This window comes from Manis pentadactyla, chromosome 12, assembly GCF_030020395.1.
Source record: "Manis pentadactyla isolate mManPen7 chromosome 12, mManPen7.hap1, whole genome shotgun sequence".
Lineage (NCBI taxonomy): Eukaryota > Metazoa > Chordata > Mammalia > Pholidota > Manidae > Manis > Manis pentadactyla.
In genome coordinates this window covers 76,804,125-76,820,695 of record NC_080030.1, presented here as the reverse complement: position 1 = coordinate 76,820,695, position 16,571 = coordinate 76,804,125, and the positions used below count along the sequence as shown (strand labels likewise).

The window sequence follows — 16,571 nt, the reverse complement described above, 5'->3', positions numbered from 1 at the left end:
AAGGTGATCAGGAGTCTTCTTGGAGGAGATGGCATTTGCACACAGTCCCACAACGAGAAGTTACTGTCCAGCCATTCGAAGAATAGAGGAAAAGTCCCACAGATGGGAAAGAGTAGGTACAAAGGCTCTGAGCGTGGAGTGAGCTAGGTCTTCTCAGAGGACAGCAGCAAAGTGGTGGTCATTTGGTTTATATATTTTTCTTTTAAGAGTCATTTTTTTCCAATTGTAGCTAAACATTAATATTAGTTATCTCTGGATATTGGGATAAAGTGTATGCCTTTCTTCTTTGTGTTTTTCTGTCTCTTCTAAAATCTCTGTAACGAACTGTGGGTAAAATTGCAGTATTTCCAGAATCTCTCACCTGGCCTTAGTGCATCTCCATACCAATAGGTGTTTCCAAGGGGTGGAGAGAAGTAGCCATCTCCATATCAATAGGTGATTACATGGAGGAGTGAGGGTGTGTCTGGACCTGAGAGGTTGTGTGGGGCACGTTTTTGCAGCTGGGTCATGAGAGACAAGGGTGAATAGAAGTGGAAGACTGCTTGGGAGCAATAAATGGATTTCTCCCACTTTATTTCTCCCTTTGACTAATTTTGGTTTCAAACGTATTTTGGCCCAGGCTGGGAAAATATTTTCAAGTTACATGAACATATATTTTTTTTTAACTGCAGAAAAATATGTGTCTCTATTTATGTACAGACATGTTTGTCTTAAAGAAACTGGGTATATATGCCATCATACATTCAAACAGATCCAGCAAATAAAGTTCTTTAAATTCTTCTTATATTTAGGACTCAATTTCCATAGGCCTAGGTATAAATTTTAATTCATTATAATGTAAACTAATCAAGTTATTTGTAAGAGGATGTACCTGTTTGGTTTCAGAAAAGAAAAAGAATATTTTTTAATTAAAAAAAAGTCTCAACAATGCATTCATTTTTTTAAAGTGCATATTATTTTTAACAATAATATCTATACTTACATAGTCAGATGACAATACAGTTGAGGAAATATATGGGTAGCAGATATGGGGAACAAAGATGGCATAATTTATTTAGAGGATACACACTGATTTTGAAGTTTACAAAGACGTTACAAATAATAATCACCTAAAATAAGCTATAGGGAAATTTCTTTTAGTTTCAGGACATTTTTTTGCTTTATCTTAAATCAATTTTTTAAGCTTAAACTCTGATTTGTGTCCCTCCAAAATTCATAGGTTGAAGCTCTAATCCCCAACATTGCTGTATTTGGTAAGAGGGCCTTTAAGTAGGTAATTAAGGTTAAGTGACATCATAAGGGTGGAGATGTACAACAGAAGGGTGCCCTTATAAGAAGAGGAAGAGACACCAGGAGTGTGGGTGCAGAGGAAATGCCATGTGAGGACACAGTAAGAATGAGAGTGGCCTCAGGAGAAATCAAGCAGCTGACACCGTGATGCTGGGTCACCAATCCCCAGAGCTGTGAGAAATGGGTTTCTGTGTTTAAGCCACCCAGTCTCTGGCATTACGCTATGACAGCCCTGGCAGATTAATATACTGCATAAATTAAGACCTATGGTAATTGAGCATTATTTTAAACAATGAAATATTTTGAGTACTAACCAAATGAGTATATATCTGAAAAACTGGAAAATTATGAAAGCAGAAAAAAAGATGTAAAATCATTTATAACTCACCATCTACTTTTCCTTTTATTTTATTTCCTTAAACCCTTTTTCTATACTTTGAAAAAGTAAAATTAAAGTCACCCCATTATGTATATTCCTTAATTTAATTACATAGATGCCTTATGCATGTGGGAGAGTTTAATATACATATACATACACACATATATATATATGTGTGTGTACATATATATAATGACCATATAATTATACTTTTCCCTATTTAAAAATACTCCTGAGAGATGTGATAGATTAGTGGTTGCATAGTATTTTACAAATGAACATATGAATTATTTTAATGGCTACTGAGTGTTCACTGTATAGATATGCTGTAAGACTGCTATGTATTTGTATGTATTTGATCACTTGTACTTCTCCCCTACTCAACTAGATTTTTTAAGGCATAGATGTGACTGTCACCATTTTCCCCCAGCATATAATATTATTCTTTGCACAACAATGGTGCTTAGTAAGAGTTTTGAGTTCAACCAGATGATGATCTCATTTCAAGAATCAGCGTTACAACTGATGGCCCAGCCCTAATTTCTCCAGCTCACTTTACAGAGGAGTATTCTCAGGCAACTACGCCTTGCGGTGCTGGTAAGAGTGCTGAGCCTAAGGAGAGGAAATCTTGTCACTCAGCCTCCCTGCCAGTTTCTCCCATGTTTTCTGTACACTTTCTAGAGAGGGACTGAATCTCTTTTTCCAGATCCAGTTCAAAAACTCCCAGGAAAAAAACTGTGGGAAGGGAGCAAGTTACATAGTTGATGTGGGGGGGAAAGAGAAAGAAAAAGGAAATTGTTCAGAAAAGGAAGGGAAGCTGGACAGAAGAAAGAATGTGTTCCCTGCAGAAGATCTGGACAGGATGTGTGAGTGGTCTCTCATTTCTCCTTCACACATCACTGGAAGTTCTTTTCAACTTTCCAGTTCAGTACATTGAAGATAGTTATGGTTTTTAACACCACTAAATCAAAAGCATCAAATGTAGGTGGAGAGGGGCGAGGGAAATATATTTCTCTGACAAATTGATTTCTCAAGGGGAAAAATATGCTAAGATTTTCCAATCTGCTTCTAACTATAATTTTATTCATATTTAATTAATACTGAAGCCAAAAGTTAGGCCCTTGATTATTAATAGACACTGGGATTGAGTACTGAAGCTCCGGTTTGTACCTGCTTACTAGAGCCGAGAGCTAAACTTTGGCAGGGACTTTGGTGGGGCAGTTGTTAAACACAGATATTATTAAAAAATAAATACATAAACTTAACATTCAAAATATATTATTATATATTACATATTAAATTATATTTATTACAAATATATATTATATATATTATTATATTACATATTAATAACAAAGGTAGTAATACTCAAAACTCATCACTCATAACTTCCTTGATTATGTTTGGTTATTTTACCTGCTCCTGAAGTTGTTTATGTTTATTGTACTTCCATAGTAGAAATACAAAATGAGAGCAAGTTAGGCAATACTCCCCACTGGCAACATGAAATCAACCAAGATGGAAATGTTTATAGTATGGAAATCAACAAAAACACTACAAATGGGTTTGTTTTTGTTTTCTGAGAAAGCAGTTAAACATTTACCATCACACCACTGGACACCATCTTCAAATATTAAATAAATCAATTTGATTTGAAAATCCACTGAAGGACTTTGGGGAATCTAGAATGGTCTGAAATAGCTTAAAATGATTTAAATATTACTTCTGTTTTCCACTGGTCAAATTTAGAGCAATGTGTACAGTAAAAGTTACAATGTCCAAAAGAGACAATAACACATTAGATTTTTTTTTTTAATCTGTGTTACTAAAATAGAGAAGAAAGAGGAAAAACAATGTTGTATAGAAGTCAACTAACAAATGTAAAAGGACAGAATACAATTAGAAAATCTCTATATTGTAGTCATCACTGAAATAACTGAGTTAGGTACAGGTCATTAGGAAATATTAAAACCATTATATGAAGAGTCATTGGAGAACAGGATATTCATATGATCACCCCACAGATCACCTTTCAGTTCCAAAGAGAAAGAGAATGATCTGGCGAAATGTCTTTACCAAGACATCAAACTTACTTCACCTGTAAAGGAGTACAGTTAGATTATATCATGCAATAAACATTATTCAAGAAGCATTCTTGCCCAAAATATTTAACCTAAACCTAATCATGAGGAAATAATCAAACAAACCTAGTTTGTGGAACAGTTGGCAAACAATTATTTTGGACCCCTCAAAATATCAATGTATGTCAGACAGAAAAAAAGATAAAGGGATTGTTCTAAAACAGTTTAAAGGACACTACAGAAATAACCAAATGCAATGCATTATCTTTGTTTGGACACTGGATCAAAAAAAGTACAAAGAACAGTTTGGAAACCATTTGTAAAATGTGAATATCACTCTACATTTGCTAATACTATTGCATCAATGTTAAATTTCTTGAAAGCAACCATTTTTGTTGTGGTTTTTCAGAATATTAACCTTGTTTTCACATGTTGAAGTAACAGCTTCAACTTAAGAAAAATTATGTGGAGATACATATATATATATACACAGAATGGAAATGAAATAAAATGTTAAGAATTGGTAAATATAGGTGAAAGCATTCATTATACTCTTATTATATTTCTTTTCTGTAGAATTTAACTTTTTTTTCCAAAATAAATATTTAGGTAAAGCATAATAGGCAGGAGAGAGAGAGAGAGAGCAAGAAAGAAAGAGAGAAAGAAAGGTCCACCAGAAAATACTTAATGATGAAAGACCTTTGATCCTCATTGCCTAAACAGGAATACTAGATATCCTTGATATAAAAGTTTAAATATAATGTTCCCATAATTACAAATGTACACAAACAAGATATTTAGAGATAAAAGAAAATTTATCAGTGCTTTTTATAAAATGTGGGATTAATCTTAATATTTATAAATTTAATTTTGATATATTAATAACATGAAACAATACATCATCAAATAGTCATCAAACAATAGTTATCAAAGCACTTTCTCAAAAAGTAGTAAAGAGTATAAGAAGATACTGACAATATAATAATTAAGAAGCCAGCATCACTCTAATAACAAAACTAGATAAAGACAATAAAAAAAGTTGCAGACCAATATACCTGATGAACATAGATGCAAATATTCTCAATAAAATATTAATAAATTGAATTAAAAAATGCATCAAAAGGATCCTCCATCACAACCAAGTGGAATTTATTCCAGGGATGAAAGGATGATACAATATTTATAAATCAATCAGTATACCACATTATCAAAAGGAAGGATAAAAACCATATGACCATCTCAGTAGATGCTGAAAAAGCAAAAACCCATAGCTAACATCATAATCAATGATGAAAAGCTAAAAAACCTTTCTTCTAAAATGAGGAACAAGACAAGGAAGCCCACTCTCACCACTTTTTTAAACATAGTCCTGGAAGTCCTAACCACACCAATCAGACAAGATAATGAAATAAAAGGCATCCAAATTGATAAGGAAGAAGTAAAACTCTATTTGCAGTTGACATGATACTATATATAGAAAACCCTAAAGACTCCACCAAAAAACTAAACTAATAATTGGATTCAGCAAAGTCACAGGATATCAAATTAATACACATTCCTATACAGTAACAACAAAGTAGCAGAAAGAGAAATCAGGAAAAAAATCTACTTACAGTTGTATCAAAAAGAATAAAATACCTAGGAATAAACCTAACCAAGGAGGTGAAAAACCTATACCCTGAAAACTATAAGAAACTGATGAAAGAAACTGAAGAAGACACAAATAAATGGAAATCTATCCCCTGCTCACAGATAGAAAGAATTAAATATTGTTAAATTAGTCATCCTGCCCAAAGCAATTTACAAATTCAATACAGTCCCTATCAAAATACCAACAGCATCTTTTAATGAACTACAGTAAATAATCCTAAAATTCCTATGGAACCATAGAATAACCCAAGTAGCCAAAGCGATCATAAGAAAAAACAACAAATTTGGGGGTATTACACTCCTTGACTTCAAACTATGCTACAAAGCTACAGTAATCAAAGAAGTATGGTACTGACATAAGAACAGACCCATAGATCAATGGAACAGAATAAAGGGCCCAGAAATAAACCAATGCACATATGGTCAATTAATATATGACAGAGAGGCAAGAATATACAATGGGGAAAAGACAGTGTCTTCATTAAATGGTGTAGGAAAACTGGACAGCTACCTGCAAGAGAATGAAGCTCGATTATTAATATCATACACAAAAGTACACTTGAAATGGATTAAAGACCAAAATATAAGACTTGAAACCATAAAACCCTTACAAGAAAAAGGTAAAAATCTCTTTAACATAAGAATGAGTAATTTTTTTCTGGACACACCTCCCCAGGCAAGGGAAACAAAATAAAAAATGAACAAGAGGGACTACATCAAACTAAAAAGCTTCTGTACAGCAAAGGAAACCATCAACAAAACAAAAAAGCAACCTACAGTGTGAGAGAATATATTCATAAATGATATATCTTATAAGTGATTAACATCAAAAATATATAAAGAACTCATACACCTCAACACCTAAAGAATAACCCAATCAAAAAATGGGCAGCAGACCTGAATAGACATTTTTCCAAAGAAGACATACAGATGGCTAGCACATGAAAAGAGGCTTCACATCACTAATCATCAGGGAAATTCAGATCAAAACCACTATGAGATATCACCTCACACCAGTCAGAATGGCCTATCCAAAAGACAAGAAGTAAGTGTGGGTGAGGATGTGGAGAAAAGGGAACCTTCCTACACTGTTGGTGGGAATGTAAATTAGTGCAGTCACAATGGAAAGCAGTATGCTGGTTCCTCAAAAAGCTAAAAATAGAAATACTATTCAACCCACTAATTCCACTTCTAGGAATTTACCCAAAGGAAAAAAGTCTCTGATTCAAAAAGATATATGCACCCAATGTTTATTGCCACATTATTTGCAATAGCCAAGATACGAAAGCAACCAAGCTATCCATCAATAGATGAATGGATAAAGAAGATGTGGTGTGTATAAATAAATATATTTATATATATATATAAAATACACACAATGGAGTATTATTCATCCATAAAAAAGAAAGAAATCATGCCATTTGCAACAACATGGATGGTCTTAGAGGATATTATGCTTAGTGAGATAAGCCAGGCCATATGATTTCACTTACTTGTGGAATCTAAAAACAAAACAAAACAAAGTGAACAAAACAGCAGTGGACTCATAGACACTGAGAAGTGACTGGTGTTACCAATGGGGAAAGGTTGGGGAGGGTAGGTGAAGTAGGTGAAGGGGATAAAGAGGCACAAAATCTCAATCATAATATAAATTAGTCATGGGAATGAAAGTACAGCATAGAGAATACAGTCTAGTTCGGTAACATCTTTCTATGTTGACAGGTAGTAACTACACTAGTTGGGATGAGCATTTAATAATGTATGCAACTGCCAGATCACTATGTTGCATACTTGAAACCAATATAACACTGTATATCAACTATACTTTGATAAAATAAATAAAAAATATTGAGTCAGAAAAGCAGTAAATAAAACTATATGATCTTTATTTTTATTTTTTATCATAGCATTATTAATATATAATAAAATGCACAGATCTTAGATGTTCAGTTTTATGAGTTTCAGAAATAGGTTCCACTAGTGTAATTACCATCAAAAACAAAAAATAGAACATTTTCATCACCCCCAGAAGGTTCCTTCCTGCCCTCTCCAATTGATTCCCTTCCTCCATCCTCACTAGGAGATCATTTTCTTATTTCTCTCTCTGTAGATTAGTTTTGCCTGTTCTTGGATTTCATGAAAATAGAATCATACAATATTTAATCTTTTGATTCTGGTTTCTTTGCTTAATAATTACACTAGATCATTACATTTTAAGATCCACTCATTGAGTGTGTTAGGAGTTCATTCTTTTGTATTGCTCAGTAATATTTGGTTGTGTAAATACACTGCTTGCAAGTATTCTATTATATAAATTTTTTCAATCTCGATTAATAAACACTGGGTTGTTTTAAGCATTTATAAATAAAGCTAACATAAATATTGCTATGTGTACTAAGGCTTTTTGTGGACATATGTTTTCACTTGTCATGGGAAAATACCAGCAATGGAATAAGCATAAACTTTACAGGACATGAATTAGCAATTTACCAAAGTGCTTGTACTATTTTACAATCTCACCAGCAATGATGAGAGTTCCAGTTGCTTCACATCATCTCCAACATTTGCTGTTGTCAATATTTTTCATTTTAGTCACCCTGGTGGGTTGAAATAGTATTTTATAGTGGATTTAATTTACATTCATCTCCTGACTAATGAAACTGACCATTTTTCTTACCTATACTTACTGATCACTTATATAAATATCCTCTTTTGTCAAGTTTTTGTAGTGGTTTTAAACATTATTATTTGATATTCCTCCATTCAAAAAGTGGAGCCTAATTTCCCTCTCCTTAAAAAGGGACAAACTCAGTGAGTTGCTTCTAATAAACTATGGTGAAAGAGATGATGTGAATGTTTGAATCAGAATGTAAAAGGTATTGTGACTTCCTCCCTACTCTCTGTCTTAGATGGCTGGCTCTGGGGAAGACAGCTGCTGTATCATGAGGACATTCAGGCAGCTGGTAAAGAAGCCCATGCAGCAGGGGACTGAGGCCTCTGCCAACACCCATGTGAGTGAGTCATCTTGGAAGTGAATTAATTCTCCAGCTTCACTCAGACCTTTAACTGACCACAGCTCCAGCTGATATCTTAATTTCAGTCTCAGGAGCAACACCAAACCAGAACTATCCAGCTAATCTGCTTCCAAATTCCTGATCCTCAGAAAGTATGAGATAATAAATATTTGCTGTTTTAAGCTAAGTTTAGAGTAATTTGTTATCCAGTAATAAATAACTCATATACTCATGTTTAAATTGGGTAGTCCTTTTATTATTGATTTTTAGGGATTCTTTATATATTCAGCATACAAGTCTTTTGTCATATATATGTGCTGAGAACATTTTTTTCCCAGTTTATGACTTGTCTAGTCATTTCTGAATAGAGTTTTCTAATTAGCAGAAAAATTTTGCACAACCCAGTGTCACATTTTTTTCCCTCTTATGGTTAATGCTTTATGTCCTTTCCATGAAATCTTTGCCTACCCCCAAATCATAAAAAAATCTTTTTTCATTCTTTTTGTAGCTCTATGTTTCTGGTTTTGTCTATGCTGTATCTCAAATTACTTTTTTATGTATATAGAAAGATTATGAGCCAAAACTTGTTTTCTTCCACATGGGTTTTCAGTTGTTCCAGCAGCACTGTTAAATCCTTTGGATTAATATGGCACATTTGCTGATCTTAATTTATTTGTAAAAAGATTATATATGACTGAAAGGCTAAAATTAAAATTAAAAGTATTAACGATGATTATTATTAAGTGCTGGGAATATAAATGGTTCTCACATTTTCTTAATTTTTGACAAGGAACCACTAATATTTCCTAATCTAAAAATGTATAAAACATTTATTTTTTCAAGTTTATTTTTCCCCTTCCCCTTAACTGTAACACAAAACTGTAAAATTATAGGTTAAGATGCATATAAATAAATGTAACCTGAAAACATTTTGTGTATGATTCTACATATATAAATGTAGTAATACTTACTAATTTAGATAAAAGCCCATAAATAAGTGGGTGTGTTGTAAAATATTGTAAAACTTATTTTGTATTTAAGTTCCATTTTTATGATTTTGATTTACCTTGAATAATTCTGAAAGTCTATAAAATTTGCCATAGAATAGAAAACTTTAGATACCACTTTCAGTTTTGAATACTTTGTCATTTCAATTTTATAATTATTTATGTTCAACTTATTTCTGTACTGGTAGTGTTTTTCAAAGGCCCAGAGATTCCATTTTCCTTGCATGGGTTAAACATTCATCTCACAGTCTTGCGCACCATTCTTTGGAAACTCTTTTTTGTAAGTGCAAAAGTAAACACCAACCTCTATGTGTCTCAGTATCACAAATGCAGTCAAAAGGAAAGCAGTTTTACTGTACCATGGTATTATGCCCAGAGAGATAAATATATACTAGCAAAAGAGGAAGACAGGCTAAGAATCAACAGTAAAAATGTATCAGTCATCAGTTTCAATCACAGAAATGTCACATAAAACTTTCTTCTTTCTGTTTTGAATTGGTTTTGGATTCCCTGAGTTTCACTCAGGGTTTAAAATTCAGCCTAAAATGATCAAACACCAATTCTCTCATCCTGGCTTTCTTCCTTTCACAGAAATTCAAGCCAACTTAGAAAATTCAACTTAACCAAAATATGGTCAAACACTTGGAAAACTCTCAGCACACCTGGCCTGCGTTCTTGCTATACGACAACCTGGGTTTCATGCTTCAGTGCATGAATTTGCGACACAGCAGTTGGCCACACGCTTCTCCAGGGCTGGGACCCGAGTGTGAAAAATAAGGGTGCAGAGGTGTGTCACAGCAGCTCTTCTAATAGACTATATAATCAAAACATTTACATTCACTGCTGCGACGCTTGTGCCAACTGAAGTGACACATATGTGCTGGGGAGGCTGAGCAGGATATTAGAAAATTACTGTATGGAAAGCAGTCCTATCAGAAATCCATCTGCCAGAAGGGACCTTACAGCATGGAACACACAGTTACCGCGAATAAACACTGAGGGAAAAAAGAATCCTGGAAAAGCTATCACAAAACTGCAAAATGACTATTCAGGATTGAAAAAATTCATGTGGAAACTCTTTTGCAGCTGTGACCATTTGTCTGTATTAACAACAGACCTGTCTTGTTTTGTTTGCAGGTTTGACAAATTACAGTACCCTGGGCTGTTCTCTTGTCTGCTGGAAAAATAAAGGAAAACATAACTATGGATTCTTCATCCTGTACTTTACATATTCCCCGATTCTCCTGAGCTCTTCCATAGTTGTAGACTAGATGAGAAAGCCTTCGAACTTCAACTGAAAAGTCAGAGGGAAAGGTTTGATTTTGGCGACTGTCAGTCAGTCACTAATGGAAATGAAGTCTGTACTGGGTGGAAAGCCTGGCTTCAGTGCTGGGGGACTGCGAGCAAGCTGGGATTAGTAGCTGGGCTGGAACCCAGAGCAGCCCTCCCACGCCTTGAGCGGTCTCCTGCCCCCACAGTTTCCATGCCTGCTATCCCAGCCCTGATTCTCTGCTCATTCTCAGCCAATACAAATGAACATTTTCATCAAAAGTACTTGTTTTGTGCCTGATTGGCGAAGAAGGCAAGGTTCTCTACCAAGAAGTGAAGAAACAAATAGTTTTCTTTCCTCCAGGACAAATGCAAAGTTAATAATAAAACCAAAATAAGTTCAGACAGTATTTTTCAAAGATCCATAGATGAGAACCTTGTGGGTTTGGGTTAATTTTTTTAAGCTTAAGGAGCAGGATTTGGTATGATTTAGGCAGAAAGGAGAATATTCTTAGTGCTTGGCCTGTGGCCTCACACACACACCCACAAATACTGACATTTTTAAAAGAAAAAGGAGTTTGTCTATAAGCGATAACTGATTTGAAGAGAACTGGAGTAATGAATACATGTCTACCACCTTCTTTGTTGTTACATGGAATCCGGAGGGAAGAAGAGGAGTTTCTGCCCCTTTCCTATTCGGACTTACAGACACCATCCTTATTTTTAAAATAGTCACTATAGTGGGCTGAATGGCAGCCCCCAACAAGATATGTCCATGTTCTAACCACCAAAATCTCTGAATGTGACCTTATTTGGAAAAAGGGTCTTTGCAGATGAAATTAAGGATCTCAAGATGAAATTATCCTGGATTATCCAGGTGAGTCCTAAATTCAACAGTAAGTGTCCTTACAAGAGACAGAAAAGAAGGGGAAAGGGGAGACAGAGATTGGAGCGATACAGCCACAGCCAAGGAACAGTTAGAGCCCCACAGTCTGGAACGGAGCCGGGCAGGAAGCTCTCCTACAGCCTCTGGAGCATGACAGCGCCGCCAGCACCTTGATCTGAGACTTGTGGCCTCCACAACTATGAAAGAAAAAATTTCTGTTGTTATAAACCACCAAATTAGTGGTGATTTGTTACAGCAGGCTCAGGAAACTAACACAGTCCCCTAAGGCCATTGTCAGTCGCTGCTTCCTTGATCTATGCTATTCATTCTTTTGTTCATAAAATAACCAGGCAATGAATGTATTAGGAACTGATCACTGTACAAGGAACACCAAGATAAAAAAGAAAATCGTTCCCAAGAGCTTCATGATCTGTAGAGAAAATCAGACATGTAAACTTAAGAAGTATGATAAAGGGCTACTAGTGTCACCATAATGGGTAGGCACACGAAGAAAGTGGTTACTGCTTCCTAGGATGGTCACAAAAGGGTCAGAGGAGGGAAAGCTGAGATGTTCGCTAGATAAGGACGGAGAAGAATGGAAAGGAAAGAATTCTTGGAAATAAAATGAGCATGAACATAGGTATGGAGGTCTGAAATCATGCAGGCTTCTGCAAATGGTTGTTTTTTAGGTATGTCTAGTGAGATTCCAAAGTAACATGATACGAGAAAAGGGTAGTTAAGGGTCAGATTATAGAGAGCCGCATTAACCAAGCTAGAGTTTGAAATGCATCCTGCGGTAAACGGGAAGCCACGTAAGTGTTCTAAACTGGGGGAGAATACCATCACTCTTGTACTACAGAGCAGTCACTCGCTAGAGGTAGGAAGGGTGGCTTGGAGACTCAAGACTAAGGCCAAGAGGTTTATGAAAAGAACACTGAGATGGTCTAGGTGGCAGATGATAACAGGCTGAACTAAGGCACAGTTGTGAGGTAAAAGCATAGGGATGAATAAAAGAGAAACCTACAAAGGAGAGTGAGATAGAACAGGACCTGAGTCAGAGAAGTAGGAAGCACACAGAGAAAACCTTATCACAGCGACCAAGACTGAGGAAGGCGTGGAGAGGGGAGTGACAGCAGTCAGAAGCCACTGAAAAGCCAAGCAGTTTGAAGACTGAAAGAAGTCCATTGGGTGTGTCAATGAAGAGCCCATTGTTGACTTTGTCAGAGATGTTTAAGGGTTACAGTTACCAATTAGCAGTGTCAACTGTTGTCAGATCAAGTAGCATCAGCAAAATGAGAGGGCTGGTCACTAGATCAGTAGTTGTCAAAGTGTGTTCCCCAAACTGTCCCCAGCATCATCTGAGAACTTAGAAATGCAAATTCTCAGGTCCCACTCCCAGAATGAATCATACAGTCCAGAGGGGAGGCCAAAGATCTGTGTTCCAACAAGCTCTCCATCGACTGTGATACTGAAGTTTGAGACTCACCTACACACATCACACAGGGCCTTACTACTGAAAACGTGGTCCATGGATGGCAGCATTGATATCACTTGGAAGCTTGTTACAAATGCAAAATTTTGATCCCCACATTCGACACTGGGTCACAATCTGCATTTATAACAAGATCCCTAGGGTTTCAGATGCCTATTTAAATTTGAGAAGCACTGCTAAATGATTTTAATATCATAGCTTCCTTTCCCAGTACCTCAGATTACTTATTATATAAATTGTTAATTCAAAAATGGGAGAGAATTCAATATAACAATCCAAAATCTCCTCCTCCCAAATAGGATAATAAATAGGAGATACAAAATGGGCTATAGCTTAGATGAGACCAGGAGTATTCCAGGTGTAATCAAAGTAATGTAGGTGTTTCCATTTCTTTGACATTCAATTCTAGGTTATAGAAATAAATGTCTTTCTTTGAAAACCAAAAACTTACTGAAGTTCACTATATCATTCTGACAGAAAATAATAGCAGACCACTAGGCTTTTATTCAAAAAAGTCTCTTGGTATCTTGACAGAGATAGTATATGGGAACAGGAACATCTTTATATGACTTAGTAGGAATTGCTTATGTTAGGAAACCAAGAACATTAAGATCTGTGCAATTTACTCTATATAAAATATAGCTCAATAAAAAGGAAGGCAAGATCTATTATACTAATTTTGTGTGAATATAGTTTAACCCAAAGGTTCTCAAATAGTCCGCAGAGCAGCAGCACCAGCTATTACCTCTAAGCCTGTCAGAATTTTCATTATTGGGCTCCACTCTCACCTACTGAATCAGAATCTCTATAAATGGGACTCAGGAAACTGTTCCAACATGTCCTCCACATGATTCTGATGTACACTAAAATTTGAGAAGCACTAGCTTGACATCAGAAACACTTCATTATAAAAAACAAAAACAAAAAACACTTCTGCCTGCAGTGTCTCCTGTTTGCATTAACTGTCTCCTAAACCCTCTTCTCCATTTAAGTGTTTTCATTTATCTTTCATGTCCTTTCAGAGCTCCCTCTTTCCTCCTTCCTCTTTTTTCTTCCTCTATTTACCTATGTCTTTCCATTCTACTTTTTCACTTCCTATTTCTTTCCTAGCTCACTTTAGCTTTGAACTGTCCCATTCTCAAGGATGCATACAAATCTAGCACTTCTGCTCAAAAGTTTGCCAGCCTAAGCAAGTCTATCAGATAGTCATGCTCAGCATTATGAAAGAAATGAAACAGTACATCAGCCACTTTCTTAAAACAATGCAGCTTGCAGAAATGGCAATATAGTGTCAGTCATTGTATAGTTCTTTGATATTAATGTGACTTTAGCAAGAACACTCATGCCAGTCAAGTGTTAATTGTCTGATGGCAAAATGTCTGATGGCATGGAAGAGTACAAAATTTTCACTCTACAGGCAATTTATCAGAACATTTGAACTCCGTTTTAGGATTAAGTGTCTATGCCTTTACCACAAGAGGTACCTAATAACCACAGCAGGAAAAATATTAATAATAGTAATATAAATAAAAAGTATTCTTTTGTTTAACTAAAATAGTCTTTTTTTTATATAGCCTACTCGTAATAAGAGTAATTGCTCATAATTATGTAGTACTAAATATGGTCCAGGCCCTTTTCTATGAGCTTTGCAGTTATTAATGTATTTAAATGTCCCCACAACACTATGAGCCTGACAAACTTATCTATTTTACAGATAAAGAAATGAAGTCATGGAAAGGTGAAATAACTTGTCTAGGGTCACATTGCTGAGAAGTACTGGAGATGAAATTTGCATATAGGCAATCTAGCTTTGAGGTCCTAGATCAGAACCACATTAACACTGCTGTTCAAGAGAGGATGAGTTTAGTCACACAAAGCACATTTGAATTTCACAGTCCCTCATATTTCACACTAAGAAGCCAGATTTATTAAATATTTTCATGTCCTAGCACCCTAGATGATTATGAGGAAATTCATGTGTTTAATCACAATGGACCCAATTTCTTCTCTTATAAAAAAAGAGTCTTAGACTTCATTAGATCATATTTATGGTTCTCTCCAGATCTAATATTCTATGAATTCTAAGAATAAAGCATAGTTCCAAGGAGTAATTAAATTTAGGAATGTAATGGTACACAGAAGCATAATTAATCAATTTTCTAATTATTCCTTTAGCTATAATGTAAAAAATAATTCAATATGGCATGATTCTTGATTATTAAGGCAGAAGTGTTTGCTACTACACAAACAACATGCATAGAAATAAAATAAAGACTCAAGTACATTTCCTTAATATAATAAAGGACAAAGTGAGGGATTGTATTAGTTTCCTATTGCTACTGTAATAAACTATCACCATCTTAGTGGCTTAAAACAAATTTATTTATTGTCTTACAATTCTGGAGGTTAGAAATCTGGCATGTGTCTAATAGGGCTAAAATCAAGCTTTCAGCAGGCTGCATTCCCTCTGTTTCTAGGTAGAAATCCATTTCTTTGACTTTTCCAGCTTTTAGAGGCTGCCTGCATTCCTTGGATGTTGGCGTCCTTCATCCATTTTCAAAGCCAACAAAAGCAGATTCTTTCCTCACATCACATCATTAACAGGTTTCAGGGATTAGGACATGGACATCTTGGGGGGCCATTATTCCAACTACTATAGAGATATTTTAGGGTTCCCAGATTTTTAGAGCTCATATGTTTAAAAATAAAAGTGTAAAAAAGGAAAAATATTAAATTCTGGCATATTATAATATTAATAAAATTCACACTTAAACAATGAAGTGCAAATGTCCATTCACTGACTATTTTCTAGAGTTGATATTGCTTTGAGTACAAAAGAATGTTAAAGCCCAAAAAGTGCTTTAACAGAGATGATTCAGTAAAGTCTTATCTCCTTATTTTAAGTATGAGGGAACTAAGGCCCAGAGACACTAGTGAGTGAGACAGTGAGACAGTGAGACAGTGAGCAGAACATGAACCTCAGATCTCCTGGCTTGCTGCTCAGACTGATGTCTCTTTCACCATGTCTTTAAGCTACCTCTCATTTTTTCATTCTACCAATAATTTCTGAGACTTTTTTATAAGATTTCTTAACTAAATGCTTAAGGAAAAATCTTAGCTACATATCCTTGGGCATACCAGCCAACTCAGACACTATTTCACAGCTAATAATGATTAGAACAGGCCTCCTGCTCTTCCTTCTTCTTTGGGGAAGTATGTGGAAGAGTATAATGCTGCAGGAAGAAAAAAACTCTTGGTCTTTTGATTGCCACGTGATGATAAAGAGTAGGAGAACTATGCTGTGGTAAGGAAAGTAGTTAAACCATAGATGAGGGGCTCACTGGAAAAACACTTTGTAAATATCCTTTCTGACCCTTAAAATGTGCCAAATGCAATGTCTTAGATGTCAAGCTGATAAGATTTAATTCCATGTGGGCTGTCTATAAAGCAAACATTATATTAAACCCCAAAAAAGGTAAGAAAAACAACAAACTTAGTTGACT

General features: G+C 35.3%; 1 long non-coding RNA gene across 1 annotated transcript in view; it reads right to left on the bottom strand.

Moving 5' to 3' along the window:
• LOC130679827 (uncharacterized) overlaps positions 1-16,571 on the bottom strand; it is a 94,510-nt gene that overhangs the window by 39,779 nt on the left and 38,160 nt on the right. The window lies entirely within an intron of this gene.